Here is a 17,448-nt window from a genome sequence, read left to right on the forward strand (position 1 = left end):
TTCCATGATCAGTGTAGGAGTGAGCAGGGAACGATTATGAGTTGTATGCCACAAAGTTATCAAAATTTTAAAAAAAATGGGGAAACTGGCGCAAGGAGGAAAGTATATATATTCAGGAAGAGTGACAGAAAAGGGGTGTGTGTGACAGAGGAGAGTGAGACAGAAATCTCATCCACTGCTAGAGCATCCAGGAGTCTGCCCAACAACTACACTAATGCCTTAAACATGAGATCCAGATTTTCTATCTCGGTGAAGAGGTGCTGAGGGAAGACGAGAGGAGAGGGAGAGATGGGAGAAGACATAATATAGAGGTTATAGGGAGCAAAGGGAAGGGTGGGGGAGTAAACAAGAGGGTGCAGATCCGTTTTGGATACAAAGACAGTGCTGCTGTGGGACAGATTGCCAAATTGAGTGTAGAATGTGTTTTAACTGTATAAATTGAATGTTCTTACCAATACATCGAATACACATCCAAGCACTGCTGGGTTGTCCAGTAGCTGCTAAGCAATGCCTGGGTTTGGTGCCTTGCACAGGTACAAGTACTACAGTACTCTTTAGGGGAGGGGAGAGTGTGTCTTATTTAAGGCTGCAGCTAAGGATTATTTTAATTCACTTTCCATTACAATTTTCTAAAGCCTAAGTTGATGTCTTGAACCTGCTTGTTACATCTGATCAACAGCCCAAAACTCAATGATATTTAGTTTATTACAACATAGGACAAAGAAAAGCAGCAAATCATCAGAATTGAGAAGCCACAATTAGACAATTTTTGCATGACAAATGACGTAAATGGTTAATTAAATCATGAAATATGAGCTCTACTCTCATTCACTTCACCCTCACTCTGATCACAACACTTCTGATACAATCTGGATGTTGTATTGATGATGGATTGATGATTTCGGATGGACGAAAGCTGACTTAGTTATGTATGACTGTGGGTGTAGAAAGGGGAGAGGGTTCAGGATGGTTTGCTGGTGATCATATTTTGGCAAAGATTATGCTAAATATAAGCTTGTTGCATCATAACTCTATAAGAGATAAGATTTAACAGCACAAAATGTGAGACAGGCTTCTGCAGTGGCTCTACGGAAAGTTTTATGCCTATTTTGGAATCCAGTCCTTTACTGTGTACGCTATGCTGATCCACGTGAATGATTGGCTGCCTGCAGGGTCACTCCCGACCGTGATTGGCCACTTAGTTTCACGCTCCAACTAACATCAAGCTGGCCGATTTGAAATAAGGACATATTTGGTGGCTTGCATGTTCGGTTGAGCAGTTGCTTTCCCTAACGCTGTACTGTTGATCGCTTGTCACAGCTTGCTTGTTTATTGGACCCTTTGTTTCACTGTTATGCCATTTTGTTACGTATGTGAAGTTGTATTATTTAAGCAAACATGTTTGTGTATGTGAAAAAGATGGACGACACTTGAAATTATTCTCCAATGCTTTTCACAATTTTGGTAAAGACAGATTTGCAATAAATTCAACCACTCGATGCACTGCGCCTTGGCACAAAATAGTCAACAGACTTTGATTTGACTTTGATAGTTTGTTAACTGAATCACATCGCTGCCCTTACTGAACCTGGTCCCAGTTGAGCCATTCCAAAAATATTAAGATCGTAACATTGGTTTTGACATTTGGTAAGGAGGACAAGCCAACGTATCATGAATGACTTGATAGTGAGTAAACTGAAATGTTTTCAGACTCAAAAAGATGAACTTCTGAGAAAAGGCCGGAGGTGGAGGCAGGGTGAAAGCAGTCTATGAGAAGGTGAGAGCAGGATAGGAAAAAGGTTAATGGGGTGGATAGGAGTGAGTTTGTGGGCTGAAGTATAGACGATTCAAATGGGTGTGGGCAGCAGTGATTGGGAGGAGGAGTGGTGGTGGCAGGGTGTTAATTTGGGAGGTTCAGAGGAGGAAGGAAACCCCTGGGGCACTCTGTCGCTCTCCCTCTCTCAACTGAAATACACTGCACTGCGACAAACTCGCCATGAGTGGCCAGCGAGTGTGTGCACATGTGATACAGCAGTGTGGGTGTGTATTTCTGACTGAGTTAGCATCTGTGTGTGTATTTGCATTTGTGTGTGCGGGCGCGTTCACGTTCGGGCTGCCTGAAGGCTCCCTGTGTGCAGGCGTTTCATTGGAGAGGCAGATGAGCAGGGCAGATATCCTGGGGCGGCCTGGCAGTGGCCAGAGCTTTATCTGAGCTGAAATGATTTTAGCACTCCGTTTTGGAGCACTAACCCAGGAGCAATGTCACCACATCCTCTGTCTTCTCCCTATCCTTTTCTCCTTCCTTCGTTCTTTCTTTGTCACTTTGTCATTTTCTCCTCTCTTCTGCTACTTAATCTCTCATCGCTCCTGTCTTTTTCTATCTCTAGCTGGCTACTGACTACTAGATTGAGGAGAAAGAGTAGACAGGAAGAGAGCGAATGACAGCAAACGTTTATGTTTAGTATTTCAATGCACAGTGCTGTTTCATTGTTACTGTGTGATTTTTAAACAGCTGTTTAATACTATTTTAAGCATTGAAGAGACAGGGAAAGAGATATAAACTGTGCAAGTCAAGGGCTACATATATTATTTTCATTATCAATTAATCTGCAAATTAGGTTCCAGATCAATCAATTAATCATTTGGTCTATAAAACGTCCGATAAAAAGAAATGTCACTGAAAATACTGATTGAGAAAACCAGCAAATATTCAAGTCCTCCCCCTCAGCAAAAGGAAGAAAGATGAGCACTTTAAAGGCATTAAACAGATTTGCTTACTAAAGAAGCGAAGAGTAGCATTTAAAGATGAATAGCTGAGGTTCACACACCCGTCTTTCAGGAAATTCAACTTATCAATTAATTTAAATAAGTAGTCACATTGTGTAGGATCCTTTGCGTACCTCTGGCTGAGATGATGTAACATGACTGCCTGTCAGAGGAGTCAGGTAGGTTTCTGAAAGCCACCTGAATCTGTTGGAAACACTGACATTAAGTGGCGCTCCATTTTATTTTCCCAGTAGGAGGTTGGACATTCAGACTTGCCTAGTTGTCAGGAATGCCACATAACAGGAGGACTAATCCAAGTGGAGCCGAACCCCATGTATTTATTACCTTTACGAAATGTCCCATATTTTACATGCGCCTCTCAGGCAGAGGCACGCTGGTCTTCTGCAATCAGAGCCACTATCATGCTGGGTCGATGGCTAGGGCCCACCAAACAGCAGCAGCATAGATGGTACCTTTCCCACTCCCCATCTCTCACCTCATCTCCCCACTCTCTGTCTCTCCTCCCCCACCCCACCACCACCACCACTGGTCACCACTCTCTCTCTCTCATTGCAGTTACTTTGGCTGCCACATGGGGAATTAAGTGGTATTACGAGGAAAGGCTTCTAGCTGAGCTTAACTGCATTACAAGAACAGGTAATATACCTTGAGAGTGTGTGCGTGAGAGAGCAAGGGGATGGAGGGGTGGAGGGACGAGGGGTTCTTGAAGGTGCGAGAAAAAGACAGATTAGGAGGGAGAGAGAGAGAAAGAAAGAAAGGGGGTGTTAAGTGAATTGTCAACTCAAACGCTCTAATCACAGTGAAAGCTCTGGACAAAGAGCACCCACGGACGCCATCGGAGCACACCCTGGGGGCAACGAAAGGCCACTTAGCCCTATCTAACTCTCTACCTCTGTCTATCTGCTTCTCTCTCTTTCTCCCGCTGTATATACAGGCAGGTCTCTTCAAAGTAATACCTGCTACAACACCTGACAGAGGAAGGGAGGGAGAGAGACAGAGGACTGTAAATAAATATATATACTATATATGCAATACATAGGCAGTTAGATTAATAAATGGGCAAAAGGACTAAATGAATGCCATGTGGAGGAGAGACAACCGGTAAGAAGGCTACTCCGATATGTCGGCAGGACAATATCAGTGCCTGAAGTCATCTTCACTCAAATCCTCAAATTATGCAACAAACAGAGAGGACATGAAAGGACAGGAACATAGCACAAAGACATTTAGGAGGAGTTTCTAACGGAGACCACACTGGCCTCCATTCTGGCCCTCAGCAGCTCTGCAGGATCTCCACTTTCCATAAAGCCCATAGGCAGACATCTGGCTCCCTAGGGCTAGGCAGCCATGATGGCTCTATTCAACGGTGCTGCTAATGCTATGCTGATTGTCTGAGCACAGCTAGCATGTTGTGTGGCTAAGCACGGGTCATTTCCTCGATGGGGAGCCACTGATGGTGACTAAAGATGGAGGTTTTTGCATGTGAGAAGTCAAACTGGAAAAATCACAATGGTAGGCACATGCACAATCACTGGAATGCAATCGTAATACTGAACATGAAAATAGAAATCGTAAAGCACAACAAAGTTGCTCGAGCCCCCTTCAGAGTGTGTTCATTGTGCAGGTGACAAAGGAGCGCTCATAAAGCCATGCTCTAACATAATGGATGCAGCCCCATGGTCCACTACTTACTGTACCACATAAGACCTCCTTCTCCGCACACGTGTGTATGTATGTGTATGTATGTGTGTAGCCAGATAAGGCTATCAGAGAAAAAAAGAATATTTCAATCATTCAGTTTTTGCTTTACATGCGCTACTTTCTTCTCGGAGTTTGAAGTACAAAACATGAATCTGAATACTTTTAAGTTCTCTGTCCCTTTTTGAACAGATGGGCTGACAGAGGCCAGTGTCTCTACACATGCAAACAGATAAATCAGAGAATGATGAATGGATGATTATAATTTTTGGGGGGTTTTCTAAGGTTGAGGTCAATTTACTGTCAGTTTGGTCAGTTCATGATTTAATGCTCTTTAAAAATCCAATAGATTTAAAGAAATATTTTCACTTTGAAGCCATTTTGAGATAATAGTTCTGATAAATGAACTGTCACTTCATTTTAAACTGCAGCCAACAGTCACAGTCCAGTTCATCTACTTATACACTCTGTCCTGCCTAAATATTGTTGTTAGAAAAGTTTCTATGGATGTTTTGACACTTTTTTTGGGTTCATTGTCTACAAGGGCTGTCTTTGTTGTGAGCCGCCATTTAAGCGCACAAGAGGTGAGAATTAGCAACATCTTCATTGGGGTATTTCTTTAAGTGCCAACTGGAGGATCATTTGAAGGTCTGCATCGTTCACCAGACTCATCCAAGAAAATCCAGTTGCCTTTGACATTTACATGGATGACTGAGAATTGTCATGTAAACATCTTTAAACATCAGACTGACATTCTCTCAAACTGACCCTGCACTTTGACAAGTTACTGACAAAAGAGGAATGTATTTGAATTTCTGAATCGTCCTACAGAAGAGACACTGCTGCCTTCCATACCCTGAACAATAGAAGATTGAGTGGAAGGTTTATTGGTTTGTCACATTGACACCCACCTTCATGACAAATTAATTGGAGGAAACGACAGTGAAGACCAGAAAAAAACGTTTTTGTTTTTTGTTGCAGGAGGCATGAAGGCAAAAGAGGTAAAGTGAAAGAGCAGAAAAGACAGAAGGAGGGAAGACAGGGCATGAAAAAGAGAGAGAGACAGATTGTCTGAGAGTGGCAGAGCAACCGAGAGTGAAATGGGGAAATGGAGAAGGGCAGAAGAGGAGGGACAACAACAAGAAAAGAATACTTTAACACCTAGTGTGAGTGAGATTGTGTGTGTATCACTGGTCTGACGCCAAACCCAGGCAACATACAGAGAGCATGGCACCTTCTGGGCACAGAAGGCTGTGATGAATATTTCATGTCAGAGATTGGTCCTTATTGAAATGGCTCCCATGAAGTGTGTGTACATGTGTATTTGTCTTGGTCCCTCTGGAGAAGGGTGACAAGACAGTCCACATCCTGACCAGATTACTACTTTTTAAAAGTGCAATCAGATAAAAAATAGCCTTCGACATTTGGAAAGAAAGTTTTATATTTCAGTTTTCATTATCATTAATTTCCATCATATGAGATTTTGTTTGCTGTGCGGTCACATCACAGATCCAGGACTTCCCACAGCGTATTATACCCGAGACGCACAATCTTGCCTGAAAGACCCCCACCACTAACACCGGAAGAAATTATAACACTTTTATTAAATATAACATTAGCATGTATGGCAAAAGAGCACAGGCGCTACATCACACAGCAAAGGCTACTTATTTAAGAAGTGAGGGGATCACCCAATAACTACATATTATCATTTAATATCATTCATACCATTCAATGTGAGATGCACTTTCTTATTCATCTCAGCAGGTGACAGTGATACGTCATAGTTCGCTTCACAGAGCAGCACGTCTTTTTCTATAGAATTCATATGATCTCTAGTCTTGAAATGTTCCCACAAACAAAAACACAACCAGGAAAAAAAGCATAATCTAAATTAATTAATTATTTCATTACAGAGACAGTCCTTCATTTTGGTTACAGCACCAGTAGCACTTCCAAAGTTCCTCACTCAGGACGGTTACCAACGATGAGCTGGGAGGAAATTTTAAAGTTTAAGGATGTTTTTGGGATCAATAAAAAAAAATCAGACAGCTAAATGTGGCAAGGCACAGACGCACTGTATGGGTCATAGGTCACTGGAAATGTTTCAGACTTCTGAGCGAAGAAAAAAAGCTGGTTTATACTCCGGTGCTAATGATCACGCACACGGTGATGAAAATGATTTCTTTTTTGGGGGTGATGTTGTAGGGTTGGACTAACTTGCACTGTTTGATAAGTGACAGAGGCAGGCAGACAATAGCCAACTGTCAGAGCCTTGAGATGAGTGGGAGGGAGGGAAGAGCGTGCGTGCGCGCACACACACACACACACACACACACACACACAGTCAGGGTCAGTAATTGAGTGGGAGGGATAAGCTCTCCTCATTCTTTCTGTTTGCCTGCCCCCCCTCTCCCTCTCTCTGTCTCTCATACACACACACTGTAACACACCAGCCACCCCATCATCACCCAACAAGACCAATTTGTTGCCACGAGTTACCAGCAGGGGCCAGGACAATCTCAGCTGTCAGTCAGAGCAGGCGAGGCCTGTCATGGGTCGGGTGGTCACCAGTGGTTACAGATGGTGCTGCTTAGTTAGTGAGATGATTTACTCTGTTGGGAGGGAGCGAGCTTAAGTCTACACACATGGCTATACACGCACAGTCTAAACTTGAAGAACACAAAAATACAAACTCACGCACACGCACAAACACAGACACACATGGCCCTGAATAAAAAAGCAATATAAGATAGAGAATAAAAATGCATTGGTGCTGCCCCGTATCAGACAAAACAGAGCGACATTGAGATTAAGCGTCCTACTGCTGAGAGAGAGAAACGGAGATGTGAATAGTGAAAGGCAAGCTATCATACATTCATTTTAAACAGGGGTGGATGGTGATTGAGTGAGCAAGGCTGTGAATGAATGTGTGTTTGTGTGTTTGTGTGTGTGTGTGTGTGTGTGTGTGTGTGTGTGTGTGTTTGCATTCTGGCCCTAGGGTCGTAGCGGACATATTGACACAAAATAAACAGCGCTCAATCTCCCGGCCTGTGATTGCTGCTCCGGTGTCAAGATAAGTCCTGGGCCCGGTGGCAGCCGAGATCGGCCGCCTGCTCCACAATAGAAGACGGAGAAGGTCTGTCACTAGTGTGTCAAATATTACTACCAACCCTGCTCTTCTAAAGAAGACTTAGATTACAGGATTTTTAAAATCCTAGCCAAATTTGAATTCTGGATGCATCTATATATATATATATATCTATATCGATATAGATATAGATATAGATATGTAAAGATTAGATACATTTCACAGATTTCCTTCTCTGTAATCGCAAAAAGAATAGCAAAAACGAGATTCGAGACCAGAGGAATATACACACTATTTCTCATGTACACACACTCTTGCACCTGGTAACTTGTCCCTGCCACACTTGGATGAGCCTTGTCACCAGCTTGTTGACTCTTCACTCTTTCTATTTCAGAAATCCTCTCCATTTCTCCTGTCAGTTGCTTTGTCTCATATCGGCTATTCCAGGTCTGTTTAGAGAGGAGCCACGAGACCGGGCAGTTTTTTTGCAAATTTTGGTTTGAAATGGTCAGAGCTAAACCAAGACGTCCCAAAACATCATTGGGATACAGCTGCCGGCAGTCAAGGACATCTACCAGGCCTGAAGTCGGGGCAACATCATCTGTGACCCAACTCCCCCGGCCCACCACCTCTTCAAACTACTCCCCTCTGGCAGGCGACACAGGGCAAAACATGCACACACCACAAGACTGAAAAACAGCTCCTTCATTGCACCACCTCGAAAATAGGGCCCTTTATCTTTAAACCATTCAGATGAACAGATATTCTGGATTGAACATCAGTGTCAACCAAGGCTCCAGGTTCAGATTTTTCCACTGATTGTTGAGATGGGCAAATCTGGAATAAAATGGTCCGAAGATAGAATGGTCTTCTCCAATAATACATTTTCTAAACAATATACAGGAAAGAGTTTAGAAAGAGAGTGCACGGAGAACAAAGTGCAACATAGAAAATACATTTTAAGTTGCGATGCCAACCACTCGTGAAGTGCACTTGAGCAAGGTACCTAAGCGCCACGTGCTCCAGTAGCAGCGGCAGCAAACAGTTGACTGTGGATGTTGATGGAGCAATGTGGACATTAAACCTGAGAATGGGCAGATATAACCTGAAGGATGTGTGGATGTTTTAGCCCAGAAATAAAGAAATGAATGGAAGATAAAGAAAGAGAGGAAAAGTGAAGGCAGGAGAGACAGGGAGAATGAACAGGGCTGAGGGACATGAAGACCGATTGTACAGGAAGGGTATCAACGCATTAAAGCAGAGTATGGTGCCAGGGCTCTGAGTTCTTCGCTTGTCTTCTTCCTCACCTCCCTCCCTCCCCCGGGCCACCACCAACACCTTCCACCCCTCTCCCCCTCCAGAAATGAATATTTCTCATCACCATATGAATATTGCGGGCGTGACAAGTGCGTGTAAACACACAAAGGCGGAGTGCTCAAATCCACTCACTGGGAGCTATTAAGTCGTCAGGCGGCACAGAGTGGCTGACAGAGGAGAGAAACAGTGTGCATGTATGTGTGTATTGTGGCAGGAAGAGAAACGATGTGGCGGGCCACTGAACAGAGCAGCCACAGAGAGAGAGAGAGAGAGAGAGAGAGAGAGAGAGAGAGCGAGAGAGAGAGAGAGAGAGAGACTGGACAGGCAGTCAGAGAAAAAACAAGGAAAGAAAGAAAGAATTGCTGGCAGACTGCTAATTTTACTTGTCGCAGAAAAAAAACACCCAACCCGTGCTCAAACTGTCAACGTCACTGTCACCTCAAAACCCAGGGGAAGGTGTGTGTGTGTGTGTGTGTGTGTGTGTGTGTGTGTGTGTGTGTGTGTGTGTGTGTTGGACAGATGGGAAGAGGAAATGTGTGTGTGAACAGGGTGCATGAGGAGGCAAAGACAGTGTTTGTGCAGAGTGTCTTTTTGTGTAGCAGGTGTGTGAGCAGGGAGAGCCCTTTTTGAGATGGGTTCAAATGTGTGTGTTGGGTGCACACATACAAATGCGCGCGCACACGCGCACACACACACACACACACACACACACACGCACACGCGCACACACACACACACACACACACACACACACACACACACACACACACACACACACACAAAACAACTGATGTGGTTCTTGTCAACTTCCTCATGTCAGATTCAATAAGGTTGCTCACTCAATACGGTGTGTTAGAGTGTGTGTTGTGGTGTCTGGGGAAGGAGCAGGTTGTTTCCTCTGATCAATGGAGAACCTGCCAAGGTGACCCATCCCCGTTTAACAATGTCTAACTTTTCACCTTACCCTCTCCATCCCTCTCGGTTTGTTCTTTTATTTTATCCTCTCTGAGACATCAGTTTTCTCTCTTCTCTGTGTGATTATGTTTCCATATATTCCATGTATTTAGCAACGCCAGCACGTCTAGGGACGGCATTGTCAGGTGGTCGCATCACCTGCACATTGCTGCAACATCCCTTGTGTATGAGGTGTATCTCATATGCATAGCTAGTGCTATAAACACAAACACACATAAAAAACTTGTATACATTCCACTCACTTCCCATCAGATCTCCATGCCTCTCCGTGCTTTCATTGAGTAACTAACCCTGGATAATAATTCAAGGTTTTCAACCTAACATTGAGTAACCTTGAATTGTTTTATAGCCCATTAAGTGAATTGATATAATTTATCATCTACCTGCTGCTCAACTTCAACCTTCCACAAGTGCTCCTTTATTCAACCTACAAATGCACACACATGGAATTCACACTAAACACAAAACAATGATTTGTTATCTGGCCTTGTGAGCATGATCCTGAAGTAAATGAAAATGTGGTCGTCTAAGTGGAGGTGTGCAGTTTCTATGTTGGTGCTTTTTAACTTGTGTTTACAGTAGTGAAAACGATATCTTTTTTACTCTTGTTTGGGTTTCAAGGCTCCAAGGTAACCCAAGAAACACTGCACAGAAAGAACCAGGAAGTGAGCTACTTCTACTTGTGTATAGTTTAAGCCAACATCGCTTCACACAGTGCAACCCTTTCACCAGAGAAAGGGTTATTGGACTATTCTGCAACACTGGAACTATGTTGAATTACCACATTTTTTAACATCCAATGCCAACATCATTATTAATTCCTACAATATGGTTGAGGTTAAGCAACTAACACTTGGTCATGGTAAAAATAGATCCTGCATAGAAAAGTCGGACACAATGCACGGCCACCCACCACCCTGACCTACCTTCCCTTTCTTCGCATCTCAGCACACTACTTTCTGCATTGGCCTTTTTGAACGCATCTTTATGTAAAGGTGTGCTGCAAAATCCATCCAAAAAATGGCTATGTTGGATACTGTATGCACCACAGTTAACAGCACATCGTCTTCAGTAAACACACCACAGCACTATGGTTAAAACAAATCCAATAATCATCCTTTAATCATGGGCATCAACTCAAGATTTTTTTTTCAGAGCAAAATGCCATTGAATGAACGCCACTGACATTCTGTGATTTAGGGGTCAACTAGGCAGTTAGACAGATTTCTCAGACCGAGCAGATACAGCTGTGACGTCAGCCGCTAAGTGGGCCAGGGGTCTATCAGTCAACGGATCTGTTAGGCTTGTAACCTGCGGCGACAGGTCCTTAACGCACTGTGCGGACAGAGCCGTAACAGATGCCCAGCTAAGTGCCTGATTAAAACTTAATGTGCAGAAGGAGCCGTGTGCGAGTACGCGTTTTTCTGCAAGTGTGGTTGTGTGTGTGTGTGTGTGTGTGTGTGTGTGTGTGTGTGTGTGTGTTGCACAGCGTTGGGGAGGATATGAGATGGGCACCAGCCCTCCAGCGAGTGAGGGGCCATGCCAGCTGCTTCTCTCCCCAGAGACGGAGCCCTGAAGCTGGGCAGCGAGGCAGGGCAGTCATGGGAGGCTCTAAGGGGCCATGGCACAGTCACAACACAAGTGGCATATGTGACGTGACACTCCACTTAGCAAATGAGATTTCATTTTCTAATTATAATACACCCCCATGCCCACACACACATACATACATTCAAATCCCAGACAATGGTTTGGCCCTTGAAGTCAAGTCTACAAACCTACTTTTGACACAAGGCTGAATAAGTGAAGCCCCATGGGAACGCTTGTCAAGAATAACACAGGTACACACTGTTACTGGCTATTTTGGAAATCAACAATGTGGATACCACAGAGAAAGCCTGACTGATATCTGCAGCCAAATAGCAAACTTTTAACTAAAGTGGCAACAATTTGGGGTATGTTTTAAAGACCATGTGTACAACACGCAAAATCTACAATTCATATTTGGACATTAGCTGCTTTAATAGTGTATGTCTCAACTATTAACAATTAACAAACGTAGAGAATAATTTATGGGTTGTTGAAGTAAATCGTCTCACTGAATTTCACGGTACTTCTCTTTTAAAAAAACTGGTTCTGTAGTTGATTTGTCACTGAGCTGTCACTGTGAAACAACCAGGTGATCGTTGTGTTGTTGGTCAAAACACACTCGCTCGTGGCAATTCTGTGCACCGGAGCACACATTGTCTGTGGCACACAGTCTTTACCAGACTGTGTGTCAGGTGTGTGTGTGCATTTGGATACAAATAGGAGCTCGTACAAGCACAGCCTCAACTTCTAGACCAGCAACACTATTATTTTCATGTGTGCTTATGGATGTTCATGACGTTACAGAATTGTAAATAGCTTCCCTTGGTTGAAGTTCTTATTTTTCCTTTTTTTCAAATGCCCGTTTGGTTGCAAAGTGCAGGTGTTGTCCATTTCTGGAGCAACAGTTATTATCGTTACATTTGTTTATAACTATAATGAACATAAGACAAACATTTCTTATGCACTCAAAAATTTACTTCCATGAATGACACTGATTGTGATGGTGTTTGTGTGTGTCCAAGAGGTATGAGTAGCTTCGTGGGTCAACAAGCCAGCAGCCAATAATTTACCCACTGGCAGAAAATTTAATCTGCCTATCATCCTCTCCCTCCCTCCCTCTCTCTGTCTCTCCCTACATTTCTCTCTCACTGATTATGCCGTCAATACGGTGCGGATGAGAGGAGCTGACAATTGACCAGCCTGGATCAATATCAGCTAATAAGCATGTCAGGAGAGAGGAGAAAAGAGCAAGGAATCGACTGAGAGAAAGAGAGAGAGACAGAGAGGGAGAGAGGATGAGTGAGAAAGTGACAGAGAGAGAAAAGGCCAGTTTGATCCAATTCGGCTGCTTGGCGTGTGGAGGTGTAAGTGGGATGATTGGCCTGTTATTGCTGGTTTAATGTTAGGCAATCAGAGCCCTAGTGGTCTAGATATCAACAAACATCCATCAAATTGTCCCTTCTTCTTCTTGATACCACCTCCTCTGCCTGGCCCCGCCTGGACCCCTGACAAACAATGCGACAACAATGAGAGCCGAGCAATGGTGCCGTTTAAAAAAAACCCAGGGAGGTTGAATTGATAGCCTTGCACTCGCTGCACGAGTCAAAAGAAAACACGCTTGTTTGGGGGTTTTTGTTTGTGTTGGGGAGATCTTCACTCATTTTATTTTTTATTTTCCTTTCTTTCCAGCCTCTCGCCGTCTTTCCCCCTGGCAGAGGAGCATGCCGTTGTTGATGGTGATATAATAACACAGTCAGGTGTTCCCTGTCATTTGGACTTTTGCGTAAATCACCATGTATTTTTCTCTTCTTTTCTTTCTACTTGCTTTCTCTATTTCACCGCTCGATCTTCATTTTTATCCCAAGGTGTCATTTTCTTTTGCTTAAATTACCTTTCCTGTGGCCTCCCAGACGCCACAATTGCTGATGTTGTATGGATACTGATGGAAGCTTTTCTGTGTGAATGCAACACTGCTACTAGCACAGGTAGTCAACACTGCTTAGTCTAATACTGCCTATTATAGAGAAGCAGGAATAAACAAGATGGACTATAGATTGACAAAAATGTTGTTTGACTAACTACCTGATTGACTGACTGAAAGAGTATTAAGTGACAGAGAGACAGACAAGGATTTGAACTTTACTGAATCTGTGACACCCGTTGCAGCAAATAAGAATACGAAGAAGATAAAGTGCCAAGCGGCCAAGAGGCAGTTAAGGGTATATTTGAGTTTTGAATTTTGCTTTCCATGTACAGTAATTTGTTGACCAAAGACATAAAATAAGGAAGGCCCACCAATGATTTTACATGCCACCTTGACAACATTGTCTACTTGATTTTTGTTTTGCATTTTTAGATTCCTATACCAACAAATCGCAGAGACTGATAGATACACCATCAACTTTCTGTCAGTGTTAAAAACATTTAACCTTTCCCCTAAAGATTATGTTTACAGAATTCTATTTTAGGGCCAGCAAATACATCATGAAAGAAACATAATGCTGCCAAGATTAAGTTTTTTTTATCAACATAATGAGGAAACGTTTATAAAGCACCTGTTTGCAAAGTCGAAAAAAATGTTCATACTAAACACATCTGCAAAATGTTCACTGACATACTTCATTTGTCTTCCCTCTAATATCTGGTTGTGCCGACTAAAGCATGTCTAACATTTTTATGGTTATGTTTAGGCAACTCAAAGCACTGCTGGTTACATTTTGAAAAAGTCAATGGTGACAGGAGTATTTAACCAAAACCACGATCTTTCCCTGACCTTAACTAAAGTGTTGTTGTAGCCTAAACCTAACAACACACATGATATCGAACACGGGACACGAACGTTGACGCCAATGTTGCCAATGAACATAATCCAATCGGCAATTACATATCCTTAAAAGCCGGCATGAGTATTTTTTATCCAGTATTTTTTGATACATTTTTTGTTTCCCTTTTATCAGAATCCTTTTCTTTATTGAAATGGTAAACAATGTCTCTGATTCTTGTTTGTTCTAACTCCAACAGATAAGTTGTCCATCACCTTCCTGCCTGATCTAACGCATGCTGTCCCCTGCCAGACATGTTGATCACCACGCAGAGCCCCCTGCCGACATATTCAGCCAGTGTCCCTGCTAGGACCAACTACACGACATGTCCCGTTCTTCCACACATGCTGATTGCAGCGTGGACGTAGTGATGAGTGATGGAGCGGAGGGGACAGACGAGGGAGTGGAAAAGGAGGAGAGCAGCGTTGTTCTCATTTACATGTTTATAGCTCCTCGGTAGGGAGGGGACAGCGCTTGTTTGCGAGTGTGTTCGACGGACATGTCCAATTATCAACCCTGTTGTTTCCTCAACAACGCTCTCTGACTGCTCAACATGCAAACACACACACACACACGCACACACACACACATATTCACACGAGCCAGCTGTGCTCGCTGGGAGAACGAGCTGGTTAGTGTACTGTGGGCTGCTTGTGAGCATAAGGGTCATGTGTCATATGGCAGGTATGGAGTAAGCTGTGTTTTAATGACAGCTGTGTGTGCATGTGTGTGTGACAAAAGAGAGAGGGTCAGTGCCAACCTGCCCACACACACACACACACAGAGAGAGAGAGAGAGAGAACGGGGTTAACTCATAACTCACAAACACCAGACACACCGGATGAGATATAACATATGCCATATGGCAAACATACAAACTCAAGCATACCTAATGTGTTATTTCCATGTTAATGCAATCCTCTCTGTCACTGTGGCAACAGGAATGATTGACAGGACAGGAAAGGTTGGAAGGGGGCAGGAAGGAAAGAATTGTTGAGATTTTTTTTTTTTTATACCAAATGCATCTTCTTAACCTCTCCACCCCACAAACACACGCACATTCATGCACAAAGATAAAAATGCAACAATTTATTCCAGTGTTGCCCCCAAAAAAATAAAATAATCGAAGACCCAAAACGTGAGCTGCAAGGCGGCTAACCACACACTCACGTGCCATCTGATAGTGAGCCTCTCATCTCCTCATTCCTCAGCCCCGCACCCTCGTAACTCTAACAAACACACACACACAAATACACCCTGGCTGGGAGGAGAGAGAATATTAAAAACAAACAAACAGAGAATTGACTTGCTGAGAAGAATTACAGAGGTGCTGATTACATCTGACCCCTCACCTCTGCTGTCAAAAAGCGCTTCTCTCTCCTGTCTTGTTCTCTCCTCCATTTATGTGTCAACTCCCCCCCCCCCCCCCCTTTGCCACTTTGTTAACCTCTGCGCTCCTGCTCTGGATTTTCTCCAAGATTTTTTGTTTTTATCGTGTCTGAGGCTCTCGGGGAGTATTCCTGCTCAGGAGACAGAGTGGCTCACAAATCTTGACAGCACTGTCAATTTTGGTAGCGGCCTTTACTGTGCTATCCACATCTTAAACAAAAAACGACGACAAAAGGAGAACAGAAAGGTTAAGATGAGGATTAACGAGGCAAGGAGAAAAAACGGAAGCAGGAATACTGATTTTTAATGTCTCAGTTACCAGAAATTGGAATTATAGTCCAACTCTGTGTCTGAGACCAGCCTTATCCTATACATGGCTCATGTGGGACATATAGGAGACCCGTCTGAGCTGTTAAGGGACTTAACTGCATAAAGCTACTTATGACCTCCGATACACAATCGTCAACAAGCTACCTGGATTATGAGCTGGTTAGTAAGAGAGGTCAAGTGCCCCCTTTTCCCTGTAAATTGCATGTTTTGGTTTGACCATAAGTTGCTAACGTAACAGTTTGATAATGTTGTGCCCTGTTCAGATTAAATAGGTAAAAGGCAGGTCACTGGACCACAACTTAAAGACAATGTAACATAATACCATAAGTTAAACCCTAATTAACCCATCCTTGACCTCGATTATCTGATGGTAGATACCCTGTAAGCTATGAGGACTCCTAAGAGTGTCCATATGTGCACAAGCAGTGTGTAAAAACACACCAAACTTCCATGAGAAAAGGTGGCTCTATATTAACTAGTATAGGCAAAGTCAATGTAATATTTCAGTGATTCATATAGTTGCAACAACACTGTTTTGCCACAGGGTATTCAAGCTTAGCTCCAACTCTTCTACTTAGTGTAAGCATCAAGAATGTTATATCTGCTCTGATATGTGCCTTAAGTAGCATTCACTGCATTATTTGTTACATTATAAGTGTAACAAATCATGTCATTTATGATGTTGTTGACGATTTTACAACTTCTAAATAAAATTGTCACACAATAAATAAAACTTACTTTCTCTCCTCAACTGAGATCCCATTGGTTTACAGCTGTCTCACCACATTATCCTGTTTCAACAGGATATACGTTGTAATCAGTAATAATAAGGATGAGATTGGCAGTTAATCTAGATTTTTCTTATTGTCAAAGAAAACAATGTGAGGAGCAAAACCAAATAAAGCCAATTAATTTCTTAAAACAGCTGGGCACTGATGTTCTTAGCAAATGCTACTCAAACAGAAGTAAATTTGTTTTAGCCTTTTTTCAGATGCAGATTTTGAGTGCTAGTAAGTATTTATGGCAGCAGGACGGTATAAGTGGCATCGACCCAAACTAACCTACAGTGTGTGTGTTCATGGTAATGAAGGAACATGTCAGCCAGTGCAACAGTGTGACTCACTGTTGTGTTTTTAATAGTTTTTGAGCAACAACAGAGGTCCATGGCACAGAGGAATAAGCCATATGTAGGTTTTAACTACACAGGCAACACTGCTGGTATGATAAATTCATATATAAATGTTGGTTTTGGTCTTTTCATGGGATTTGTTGAAAATACAAAAATACAGAATATCACCAGACGTATCATTTAAAGACGAAAGATGCTGTTTAAATGGTATCTGATTGTGAGTGGATAAAGCTAGCCTATAATACACCACGTTTGCCCCTTCCACTGAACCTTACGCTCACATGCAAGAGTCTATCCAGAGTGTTTTCTTAGCTAGCACT

General features: G+C 42.9%; 1 protein-coding gene across 1 annotated transcript in view; it reads right to left on the reverse strand.

Annotated features, from left to right (window-relative positions):
• camkmt (calmodulin-lysine N-methyltransferase) overlaps positions 1–17,448 on the reverse strand; it is a 96,335-nt gene that overhangs the window by 40,624 nt on the left and 38,263 nt on the right. The window lies entirely within an intron of this gene.

The sequence above is a fragment of the Enoplosus armatus genome, chromosome 12, assembly GCF_043641665.1.
Source record: "Enoplosus armatus isolate fEnoArm2 chromosome 12, fEnoArm2.hap1, whole genome shotgun sequence".
Classification (NCBI taxonomy): domain Eukaryota; kingdom Metazoa; phylum Chordata; class Actinopteri; order Centrarchiformes; family Enoplosidae; genus Enoplosus; species Enoplosus armatus.